The following is a 12,375-nucleotide window of genomic DNA, read 5'->3' as shown; positions in this document are numbered from 1 at the left end:
TCTTACGCACTATGCGGGTTTTCAGCAGTCTTAGTAAAAGAGAAGCAGCTTACAGGATTTCTGTACATTGGAAGTAGTGAGAGGCAGTTTACAGGAGTTCTGCATCCTGAGTGTAGGAAACACTTTACGGGAGTTCTGCAGCATGGGAGTAGTCTTACGAACTATGCGGGTTTTCAGCAGTCTGAGTAAAAGAGAAGCAGCTTACAGGATTTCTGTACATTGGAAGTAGTGAGAGGCAGTTTACAGGAGTTCTGCATCCTGAGTGTAAGAAACACTACACAGGAGTTCTGTAGCATTGGATTAATCTTACGCACTATGCGGGTTTTTAGTAGTCTGAGTAAAAGAGAAGCAGCTTACAGGATTTGTGTACATTGTGAGTAGGGAGAGGCAGTTTACAGGAGTTCTGCATCCTGAGTGTAGGAAACACTTTACGGGAGTTCTGTGGCATGGGAGCTGTCTAACGCACTATGCGCGTTTTCAGTTGTCTGAGTAAAAGAGAAGCAGCTTACAGGATTTGTGTACATTGGAAGTAGTGAGAGGCAGTTTACAGGAGTTCTGAATCCTGAGTGTAGGAAACACTTTACGGGAGTTCTGTAGCATGGGAGTAGTCTTACGCACAATGCGGGTTTTCAATAGTCTGAGTAAAAGAGAAGCAGCTTACAGGATTTCTGTACATTGGAAGCAGTGAGAGGCAGTTTACAGGAGTTCTGCATCCTGAGTGTAGGAAACACTTTATGGGAGTTCTGTAGTATGGGAGTAGTCTTACGCACTAAGCGGGTTTTCAGTGTCTGCGTAAAAGAGAAGCTTCTTACAGGATTTCTGTACATTGGAAGTAGTGAGAGGCAGTTTACAGGAGTTCTGCATCCTGAGTTTAGGAAACCTTTTACGGGAGTTCTGTAGCATGGGAGTAGTCTTACGCACTATGCGGGTTTTCAGTAGTCTGCGTAAAAGAGAAGCAGCTTACAGGATTTCTGTACATTGGAAGTAGTGAGAGGCAGTTTACAGGAGTTCTGCATCCTGAGTGTAGGAAACACTTTACGGGAGTTCTGTAGTATGGGAGTAGTCTTACGCACTATGCGGGTTTTCAGCAGTCTTAGTAAAAGAGAAGCAGCTTACAGGATTTCTGTACATTGGAAGTAGTGAGAGGCAGTTTACAGGAGTTCTGCATCCTGAGTGTAGGAAACACTTTACGGGAGTTCTGCAGCATGGGAGTAGTCTTACGAACTATGCGGGTTTTCAGCAGTCTGAGAAAAAGAGAAGCAGCTTACAGGATTTCTGTACATTGGAAGTAGTGAGAGGCAGTTTACAGGAGTTCTGCATCCTGAGTGTAAGAAACACTACACAGGAGTTCTGTAGCATGGGATTAATCTTACGCACTATGCGGGTTTTTAGTAGTCTGAGTAAAAGAGAAGCAGCTTACAGGATTTCTGTACATTGGAAGCAGTGAGAGGCTGTTTACAGGAGTTCTGCATCCTGAGTGTAGGAAACACTTTATGGGAGTTCTGTAGCATGGGAGTAGTCTTACGCACTATGCGGGTTTTCAGCAGTCTGAGTAAAAGAGAAGCAGCTTACAGGATTTCTGTACATTGGAAGTAGTGAGAGGCAGTTTACAGGAGTTCTGCATCCTGAGTGTAGGAAACACTTTACGGGAGTTCTGTAGCATGGGAGTAGTCTTACCCACTATGCGGGTTTTCAGTAGTCTGAGTAAAAGAGAAGCAGCTTACAGGATTTCTGTACATTGGAAGTAGTGAGAGGCAGTTTACAGGAGTTCTGCATCCTGAGTGTAGGAAACACTTTACGGGAGTTCTGTAGTATGGGAGTAGTCTTACGCACTATGCGGGTTTTCAGTTGTCTTAGTAAAAGAGAAGCAGCTTACAGGATTTCTGTACATTGGAAGTAGTGAGAGGCAGGTTACAGGAGTTCTGCATCCTGAGTGTAGGAAACACTTTACGGGAGTTCTGTAGCATGGGAGTAGTCTTACGCACTATGCGGGTTTTCAGTAGTCTGAGTAAAAGAGAAGCAGCTTACAGGATTTCTGTACATTGGAAGTAGTGAGAGGCAGTTTACAGGAGTTCTGCATCCTGAGTGTAGGAAACACTTTATGGGAGTTCTGTAGTATGGGAGTAGTCTTACGCACTAAGCGGGTTTTCAGTGTCTGCGTAAAAGAGAAGCTTCTTACAGGATTTCTGTACATTGGAAGTAGTGAGAGGCAGTTTACAGGAGTTCTGCATCCTGAGTTTAGGAAACCTTTTACGGGAGTTCTGTAGCATGGGAGTAGTCTTACGCACTATGCGGGTTTTCAGTAGTCTGCGTAAAAGAGAAGCAGCTTACAGGATTTCTGTACATTGGAAGTAGTGAGAGGCAGTTTACAGGAGTTCTGCATCCTGAGTGTAGGAAACACTTTACGGGAGTTCTGTAGTATGGGAGTAGTCTTACGCACTATGCGGGTTTTCAGCAGTCTTAGTAAAAGAGAAGCAGCTTACAGGATTTCTGTACATTGGAAGTAGTGAGAGGCAGTTTACAGGAGTTCTGCATCCTGAGTGTAGGAAACACTTTATGGGACTTCTGTAGCATGGGAGTGGTCTTACGCACTATGCGGGTTTTCAGCAGTCTGAGTAAAAGAGAAGCAGCTTACAGGATTTCTGTACATTGGAAGTAGTGAGAGGCAGTTTACAGGAGTTCTGCATCCTGAGTGTAAGAAACACTACACAGGAGTTCTGTAGCATGGGATTAATCTTACGCACTATGCGGGTTTTTAGTAGTCTGAGTAAAAGAGAAGCAGCTTACAGGATTTGTGTACATTGTGAGTAGGGAGAGGCAGTTTACAGGAGTTCTGCATCCTGAGTGTAGGAAACACTTTACGGGAGTTCTGTGGCATGGGAGCTGTCTAACGCACTATGCGCGTTTTCAGTTGTCTTAGTAAAAGAGAAGCAGCTTACAGGATTTCTGTACATTGGAAGTAGTGAGAGGCAGTTTACAGGAGTTCTGCATCCTGAGTGTAGGAAACACTTTACGGGAGTTCTGTAGTATGGGAGTAGTCTTACGCACTATGCGGGTTTTCAGTTGTCTTAGTAAAAGAGAAGCAGCTTACAGGATTTCTGTACATTGGAAGTAGTGAGAGGCAGGTTACAGGAGTTCTGCATCCTGAGTGTAGGAAACACTTTACGGGAGTTCTGTAGCATGGGAGTAGTCTTACGCACTATGCGGGTTTTCAGTAGTCTGAGTAAAAGAGAAGCAGCTTACAGGATTTCTGTACATTGGAAGTAGTGAGAGGCAGTTTACAGGAGTTCTGCATCCAAAGTGTAGGAAACACTTTATGGGAGTTCTGTAGTATGGGAGTAGTCTTACGCACTAAGCGGGTTTTCAGTGTCTGCGTAAAAGAGAAGCTTCTTACAGGATTTCTGTACATTGGAAGTAGTGAGAGGCAGTTTACAGGAGTTCTGCATCCTGAGTTTAGGAAACCTTTTACGGGAGTTCTGTAGCATGGGAGTAGTCTTACGCACTATGCGAGTTTTCAGTAGTCTGCGTAAAAGAGAAGCAGCTTACAGGATTTCTGTACATTGGAAGTAGTGAGAGGCAGTTTACAGGAGTTCTGCATCCTGAGTTAGGAAACACTTTATGGGACTTCTGTAGCATGGGAGTAGTCTTACGCACTATGCGGGTTTTCAGCAGTCTGAGTAAAAGAGAAGCAGCTCACAGGATTTCTGTACATTGGAAGTAGTGAGAGGCACTTTACAGGAGTTCTGAATCCTGAGTGTAGGAAACACTTTACGGGAGTTCTGTCGTATGGGAGTAGTCTAACGCACTATGCGGGTTTTCAGCAGTCTTAGTAAAAGAGAAGCAGCTTACAGGATTTCTGTACATTGCAAGTAGTGAGAGGCAGTTTACAGGAGTTCTGCATCCTGAGTGTAGGAAACACTAGAAGGGAGTTCTGCAGCATGGGAGTAGTCTTACGCACTATGCGGGTTTTCAGCAGTCTGAGTAAAAGAGAAGCAGCTTACAGGATTTCTGTACATTGGAAGTAGTGAGAGGCAGTTTACAGGAGTTCTGCATCCTGAGTGTAGGAAACACTTTACGGGAGTTCTGTAGCATGGGATTGGTCATACCCACTATGCGGGTTTTCAGTAGTCTGAGTAAAAGAGAAGCAGCTTACAGGATTTGTTTACATTGGAAGTAGTGAGAGGCAGTTTACAGGAGTTCTGCATTCTGAGTGTAGGAAACACTTTACGGGAGTTCTGTAGTATGGGAATAGTCTAACGCACTATGCGGGTTTTCAGCAGTCTGAGTAAAAGAGAAGCAGCTTACAGTATTTCTGTACATTGGAAGTAGTGAGAGGCAGTTTACAGGAGTTCTGCATCCTGAGTGTAGGAAACACGTTACGGGAGTTCTGTAGCATGGGAGTAGTCTTACGCACTATGCGGGTTTTCAGCAGTCTGCGTAAAAGAGAAGCAGCTTACAGGATTTCTGTACATTGGAAGTAGTGAGAGGCAGTTTACAGGAGTTTTGTATCCTGAGTATAGGAAACACTTTATGGGAGTTCTGTAGCATGGGAGTAGTCTTACGCACTATGCGGGTTTTCAGCAGTCTGAGTAAAAGAGAAGCAGCTTACAGGATTTGTGTACATTGGAAGTAGTGAGAGGCAGTTTACAGGAGTTCTGCATCCTGAGTGTAGGAAACACTTTACGGGAGTTCTGTAGTATGGGAGTAGTCTTACGCACTATGCGGGTTTTCAGCAGTCTTAGTAAAAGAGAAGCAGCTTACAGGATTTCTGTACATTGGAAGTAGTGAGAGGCAGTTTACAGGAGTTCTGCATCCTGAGTGTAGGAAACAATTTACGGGAGTTCTGCAGCATGGGAGTAGTCTTACGAACTATGCGGGTTTTCAGCAGTCTGAGTAAAAGAGAAGCAGCTTACAGGATTTCTGTACATTGGAAGTAGTGAGAGGCAGTTTACAGGAGTTCTGCATCCTGAGTGTAAGAAACACTACACAGGAGTTCTGTAGCATGGGATTAATCTTACGCACTATGCGGGTTTTTAGTAGTCTGAGTAAAAGAGAAGCAGCTTACAGGATTTGTGTACATTGTGAGTAGGGAGAGGCAGTTTACAGGAGTTCTGCATCCTGAGTGTAGGAAACACTTTACGGGAGTTCTGTTGCATGGGACCTGTCTAACGCACTATGCGCGTTTTCAGTTGTCTGAGTAAAAGAGAAGCAGCTTACAGGATTTGTGTACATTGTGAGTAGGGAGAGGCAGTTTACAGGAGTTCTGTATCCTGAGTGCAGGAAACACTTTACGGGAGTTCTGTAGTATGGGAGTAGTTTTACGCACTATGCGGGTTTTCAGTTGTCTGAGTAAAAGAGAAGCATCTTACAGGATTTCTGTACATTGGAAGTAGTGAGAGGCAGTTTACAGGAGTTCTGCATCCTGAGTGTAGGAAACACTTTACGGGAGTTCTGTAGCATGGGATTAGTCATACCCACTATGCGGGTTTTCAGTAGTCTGAGTAAAAGAGAAGCAGCTTACAGGATTTGTTTACATTGGAAGTAGTGAGAGGCAGTTTACAGGAGTTCTGCATCCTGAGTGTAGGAAACACTTTACGGGAGTTCTGTAGCATGGGAGTAGTCTTACCCACTATGCGGGTTTTCAGTAGTCTGAGAAAAAAAGAGAAGCAGCTTACAGGATTTCTGTACATTGGAAGTAGTGAGAGGCAGTTTACAGGAGTTCTGCATCCTGAGTGTAGGAAACACTTTACGGGAGTTCTGTAGTATGGGAGTAGTCTTACGCACTATGCGGGATTTCAGTTGTCTTAGTAAAAGAGAAGCAGCTTACAGGATTTCTGTACATTGGAAGTAGTGAGAGGCAGTTTACAGGAGTTCTGCATCCTGAGTGTAGGAAACACTTTACGGGAGTTCTGTAGTATGGGAGTAGTCTTACGCACTATGCGGGTTTTCAGTTGTCTGAGTAAAAGAGAAGCAGCTTACAGGATTTCTGTACATTGGAAGTAGGGAGAGGCAGTTTACAGGAGTTCTGCATCCTGAGTGTAGGAAACACTTTACGGGAGTTCTGTAGCATGGGATTAGTCATACCCACTATGCGGGTTTTCAGTAGTCTGAGTAAAAGAGAAGCAGCTTACAGGATTTGTTTACATTGGAAGTAGTGAGAGGCAGTTTACAGGAGTTCTGCATCCTGAGTGTAGGAAACACTTTATGGGAGTTCTGTAGCATGGGAGTAGTCTTACCCACTATGCGGGTTTTCAGTAGTCTGAGTAAAAGAGAAGCAGCTTACAGGATTTCTGTACATTGGAAGTAGTGAGAGGCAGTTTACAGGAGTTCTGCATCCTGAGTGTAGGAAACACTTTACGGGAGTTCTGTAGTATGGGAGTAGTCTTACGCACTATGCGGGTTTTCAGTTGTCTTAGTAAAAGAGAAGCAGCTTACAGGATTTCTGTACATTGGAAGTAGTGAGAGGCAGTTTACAGGAGTTCTGCATCCTGAGTGTAGGAAACACTTTACGGGAGTTCTGTAGTATGGGAGTAGTCTTACGCACTATGCGGGTTTTCAGTTGTCTGAGTAAAAGAGAAGCAGCTTACAGGATTTCTGTACATTGGAAGTAGTGAGAGGCAGTTTACAGGAGTTCTGCATCCTGAGTGTAGGAAACACTTTACGGGAGTTCTGTAGCATGGGAGTAGTCTTACGCACTATGCGGGTTTTCAGTAGTCTGAGTAAAAGAGAAGCAGCTTACAGGATTTCTGTACATTGGAAGTAGTGAGAGGCAGTTTACAGGAGTTCTGCATCCTGAGTGTAGGAAACACTTTATGGGAGTTCTGTAGTATGGGAGTAGTCTTACGCACTAAGCGGGTTTTCAGTTGTCTGCGTAAAAGAGAAGCTTCTTACAGGATTTCTGTACATTGGAAGTAGTGAGAGGCAGTTTACAGGAGTTCTGCATCCTGAGTTTAGGAAACCTTTTACGGGAGTTCTGTAGCTTGGGAGTAGTCTTACGCACTATGCGGGTTTTCAGTAGTCTGCGTAAAAGAGAAGCAGCTTACAGGATTTCTGTACATTGGAAGTAGTGAGAGGCAGTTTACAGGAGTTCTGCATCCTGAGTGTAGGAAACACTTTACGGGAGTTCTGTAGTATGGGAGTAGTCTAACGCACTATGCGGGTTTTCAGCAGTCTGAGTAAAAGAGAAGCAGCTTACAGTATTTCTGTACATTGGAAGTAGTGAGAGGCAGTTTACAGGAGTTCTGCATCCTGAGTGTAGGAAACACGTTACGGGAGTTCTGTAGCATGGGAGTAGTCTTACGCACTATGCGGGTTTTCAGCAGTCTGCGTAAAAGAGAAGCAGCTTACAGGATTTCTGTACATTGGAAGTAGTGAGAGGCAGTTTACAGGAGTTTTGTATCCTGAGTATAGGAAACACTTTATGGGAGTTCTGTAGCATGGGAGTAGTCTTACGCACTATGCGGGTTTTCAGCAGTCTGAGTAAAAGAGAAGCAGCTTACAGGATTTGTGTACATTGGAAGTAGTGAGAGGCAGTTTACAGGAGTTCTGCATCCTGAGTGTAGGAAACACTTTACGGGAGTTCTGTAGTATGGGAGTAGTCTTACGCACTATGCGGGTTTTCAGCAGTCTTAGTAAAAGAGAAGCAGCTTACAGGATTTCTGTACATTGGAAGTAGTGAGAGGCAGTTTACAGGAGTTCTGCATCCTGAGTGTAGGAAACACTTTACGGGAGTTCTGCAGCATGGGAGTAGTCTTACGCACTATGCGGGTTTTCAGCAGTCTGAGTAAAAGAGAAGCAGCTTACAGGATTTCTGTACATTGGAAGTAGTGAGAGGCAGTTTACAGGAGTTCTGCATCCTGAGTGTAGGAAACACTTTACGGGAGTTCTGTAGTATGGGAGTAGTCTTACGCACTATGCGGGTTTTCAGTTGTCTTAGTAAAAGAGAAGCAGCTTACAGGATTTCTGTACATTGGAAGTAGTGAGAGGCAGTTTACAGGAGTTCTGCATCCTGAGTGTAGGAAACACTTTACGGGAGTTCTGTAGCATGGGAGTAGTCTTACGCACTATGCGGGTTTTCAGTAGTCTGAGTAAAAGAGAAGCAGCTTACAGGATTTCTGTACATTGGAAGTAGTGAGAGGCAGTTTACAGGAGTTCTGCATCCTGAGTGTAGGAAACACTTTATGGGAGTTCTGTAGTATGGGAATAGTCTTACGCACTAAGCGGGTTTTCAGTTGTCTGCGTAAAAGAGAAGCTTCTTACAGGATTTCTGTACATTGGAAGTAGTGAGAGGCAGTTTACAGGAGTTCTGCATCCTGAGTTTAGGAAACCTTTTACGGGAGTTCTGTAGCTTGGGAGTAGTCTTACGCACTATGCGGGTTTTCAGTAGTCTGCGTAAAAGAGAAGCAGCTTACAGGATTTCTGTACATTGGAAGTAGTGAGAGGCAGTTTACAGGAGTTCTGCATCCTGAGTGTAGGAAACACTTTACGGGAGTTCTGTAGTATGGGAGTAGTCTAACGCACTATGCGGGTTTTCAGCAGTCTGAGTAAAAGAGAAGCAGCTTACAGTATTTCTGTACATTGGAAGTAGTGAGAGGCAGTTTACAGGAGTTCTGCATCCTGAGTGTAGGAAACACGTTACGGGAGTTCTGTAGCATGGGAGTAGTCTTACGCACTATGCGGGTTTTCAGCAGTCTGCGTAAAAGAGAAGCAGCTTACAGGATTTCTGTACATTGGAAGTAGTGAGAGGCAGTTTACAGGAGTTTTGTATCCTGAGTATAGGAAACACTTTATGGGAGTTCTGTAGCATGGGAGTAGTCTTACGCACTATGCGGGTTTTCAGCAGTCTGAGTAAAAGAGAAGCAGCTTACAGGATTTGTGTACATTGGAAGTAGTGAGAGGCAGTTTACAGGAGTTCTGCATCCTGAGTGTAGGAAACACTTTACGGGAGTTCTGTAGTATGGGAGTAGTCTTACGCACTATGCGGGTTTTCAGCAGTCTTAGTAAAAGAGAAGCAGCTTACAGGATTTCTGTACATTGGAAGTAGTGAGAGGCAGTTTACAGGAGTTCTGCATCCTGAGTGTAGGAAACACTTTACGGGAGTTCTGCAGCATGGGAGTAGTCTTACGAACTATGCGGGTTTTCAGCAGTCTGAGTAAAAGAGAAGCAGCTTACAGGATTTCTGTACATTGGAAGTAGTGAGAGGCAGTTTACAGGAGTTCTGCATCCTGAGTGTAAGAAACACTACACAGGAGTTCTGTAGCATGGGATTAATCTTACGCACTATGCGGGTTTTTAGTAGTCTGAGTAAAAGAGAAGCAGCTTACAGGATTTGTGTACATTGTGAGTAGGGAGAGGCAGTTTACAGGAGTTCTGCATCCTGAGTGTAGGAAACACTTTACGGGAGTTCTGTGGCATGGGAGCTGTCTAATGCACTATGCGCGTTTTCAGTTGTCTGAGTAAAAGAGAAGCAGCTTACAGGATTTGTGTACATTGTGAGTAGGGAGAGGCAGTTTACAGGAGTTCTGCATCCTGAGTGCAGGAAACACTTTACGGGAGTTCTGTAGTATGGGAGTAGTCTTACGCACTATGCGGGTTTTCAGTTGTCTGAGTAAAAGAGAAGCAGCTTACAGGATTTCTGTACATTGGAAGTAGTGAGAGGCAGTTTACAGGAGTTCTGCATCCTGAGTGTAGGAAACACTTTACGGGAGTTCTGTAGCATGGGATTAGTCATACCCACTATGCGGGTTTTCAGTAGTCTGAGTAAAAGAGAAGCAGCTTACAGGATTTGTTTACATTGGAAGTAGTGAGAGGCAGTTTACAGGAGTTCTGCATCCTGAGTGTAGGAAACACTTTACGGGAGTTCTGTAGTATGGGAGTAGTCTTACGCACTATGCGGGTTTTCAGTTGTCTGAGTAAAAGAGAAGCAGCTTACAGGATTTCTGTACATTGGAAGTAGTGAGAGGCAGTTTACAGGAGTTCTGCATCCTGAGTGTAGGAAACACTTTACGGGAGTTCTGTAGCATGGGATTAGTCATACCCACTATGCGGGTTTTCAGTAGTCTGAGTAAAAGAGAAGCAGCTTACAGGATTTGTTTACATTGGAAGTAGTGAGAGGCAGTTTACAGGAGTTCTGCATCCTGAGTGTAGGAAACACTTTACGGGAGTTCTGTAGCATGGGAGTAGTCTTACCCACTATGCGGGTTTTCAGTAGTCTGAGTAAAAGAGAAGCAGCTTACAGGATTTCTGTACATTGCAAGTAGTGAGAGGCAGTTTACAGGAGTTCTGCATCCTGAGTGTAGGAAACACTTTACGGGAGTTCTGTAGTATGGGAGTAGTCTTACGCACTATGCGGGTTTTCAGTTGTCTGAGTAAAAGAGAAGCAGCTTACAGGATTTCTGTACATTGGAAGTAGTGAGAGGCAGTTTACAGGAGTTCTGCATCCTGAGTGTAGGAAACACTTTACGGGAGTTCTGTAGTATGGGAGTAGTCTTACGCACTATGCGGGTTTTCAGTTGTCTGAGTAAAAGAGAAGCAGCTTACAGGATTTCTGTACATTGGAAGTAGTGAGAGGCAGTTTACAGGAGTTCTGCATCCTGAGTGTAGGAAACACTTTACGGGAGTTCTGTAGCATGGGATTAGTCATACCCACTATGCGGGTTTTCAGTAGTCTGAGTAAAAGAGAAGCAGCTTACAGGATTTGTTTACATTGGAAGCAGTGAGAGGCAGTTTACAGGAGTTCTGCATCCTGAGTGTAGGAAACACTTTACGGGAGTTCTGTAGCATGGGAGTAGTCTTACCCACTATGCGGGTTTTCAGTAGTCTGAGTAAAAGAGAAGCAGCTTACAGGATTTCTGTACATTGGAAGTAGTGAGAGGCAGTTTACAGGAGTTCTGCATCCTGAGTGTAGGAAACACTTTACGGGAGTTCTGTAGTATGGGAGTAGTCTTACGCACTATGCGGGTTTTCAGTTGTCTTAGTAAAAGAGAAGCAGCTTACAGGATTTCTGTACATTGGAAGTAGTGAGAGGCAGTTTACAGGAGTTCTGCATCCTGAGTGTAGGAAACACTTTACGGGAGTTCTGTAGCATGGGAGTAGTCTTACGCACTATGCGGGTTTTCAGTAGTCTGAGTAAAAGAGAAGCAGCTTACAGGATTTCTGTACATTGGAAGTAGTGAGAGGCAGTTTACAGGAGTTCTGCATCCTGAGTGTAGGAAACAGTTTATGGGAGTTCTGTAGTATGGGAGTAGTCTTACGCACTAAGCGGGTTTTCAGTTGTCTGCGTAAAAGAGAAGCTTCTTACAGGATTTCTGTACATTGGAAGTAGTGAGAGGCAGTTTACAGGAGTTCTGCATCCTGAGTTTAGGAAACCTTTTACGGGAGTTCTGTAGCATGGGAGTAGTCTTACGCACTATGCGGGTTTTCAGTAGTCTGCGTAAAAGAGAAGTAGCTTACAGGATTTCTGTACATTGGAAGTAGTGAGAGGCAGTTTACAGGAGTTTTGCATCCTGAGTGTAGGAAACACTTTATGGGACTTCTGTAGCATGGGAGTAGTCTTACGCACAATGCGGGTTTTCAGCAGTCTGAGTAAAAGAGAAGCAGCTCACAGGATTTCTGTACATTGGAAGTAGTGAGAGGCACTTTACAGGAGTTCTGAATCCTGAGTGTAGGAAACACTTTACGGGAGTTCGGTAGTATAGGAGTAGTCTTACGCACTATGCGGGTTTTCAGCAGTCTTAGTAAAAGAGAAGCAGCTTACAGGATTTCTGTACATTGCAAGTAGTGAGAGGCAGTTTACAGGAGTTCTGCATCCTGAGTGTAGGAAACACTTTACGGGAGTTCTGTAGTATGGGAGTAGTCTTACGCACTATGCGGGTTTTCAGCAGTCTGAGTAAAAGAGAAGCAGCTTACAGGATTTCTGTACATTGGAAATAGTGAGAGGCAGTTTACAGGAGTCTGCATCCTGAGTGTAAGAAACACTACACAGGAGTTCTGTAGCATGGGATTAATCTTACGCACTATGCGGGTTTTTAGTAGTCTGAGTAAAAGAGAAGCAGCTTACAGGATTTGTGTACATTGTGAGTAGGGAGAGGCAGTTTACAGGAGTTCTGCATCCTGAGTGTAGGAAACACTTTACGGGAGTTCTGTAGCATGGGAGCTGTCTAACGCACTATGCGCGTTTTCAGTTGTCTGAGTAAAAGAGAAGCAGCTTACAGGATTTCTGTACATTGTGAGTAGGGAGAGGCAGTTTACAGGAGTTCTGCATCCTGAGTGCAGAAAACACTTTACGGGAGTTCTGTAGTATAGGAGTAGTCTTACGCACTATGCGAGTTTTCAGTTGTCTGAGTAAAAGAGAAGCAGCTTACAGGATTTCTGTAC

The sequence above is a fragment of the Oryctolagus cuniculus genome, chromosome 18 (genome assembly GCF_051225735.1).
Source record: "Oryctolagus cuniculus isolate XC-2025 breed Fujian yellow rabbit chromosome 18, ASM5122573v1, whole genome shotgun sequence".
Taxonomy (NCBI): Eukaryota; Metazoa; Chordata; class Mammalia; order Lagomorpha; family Leporidae; genus Oryctolagus; species Oryctolagus cuniculus.
Note: the sequence above shows the minus strand (reverse complement) of the source record.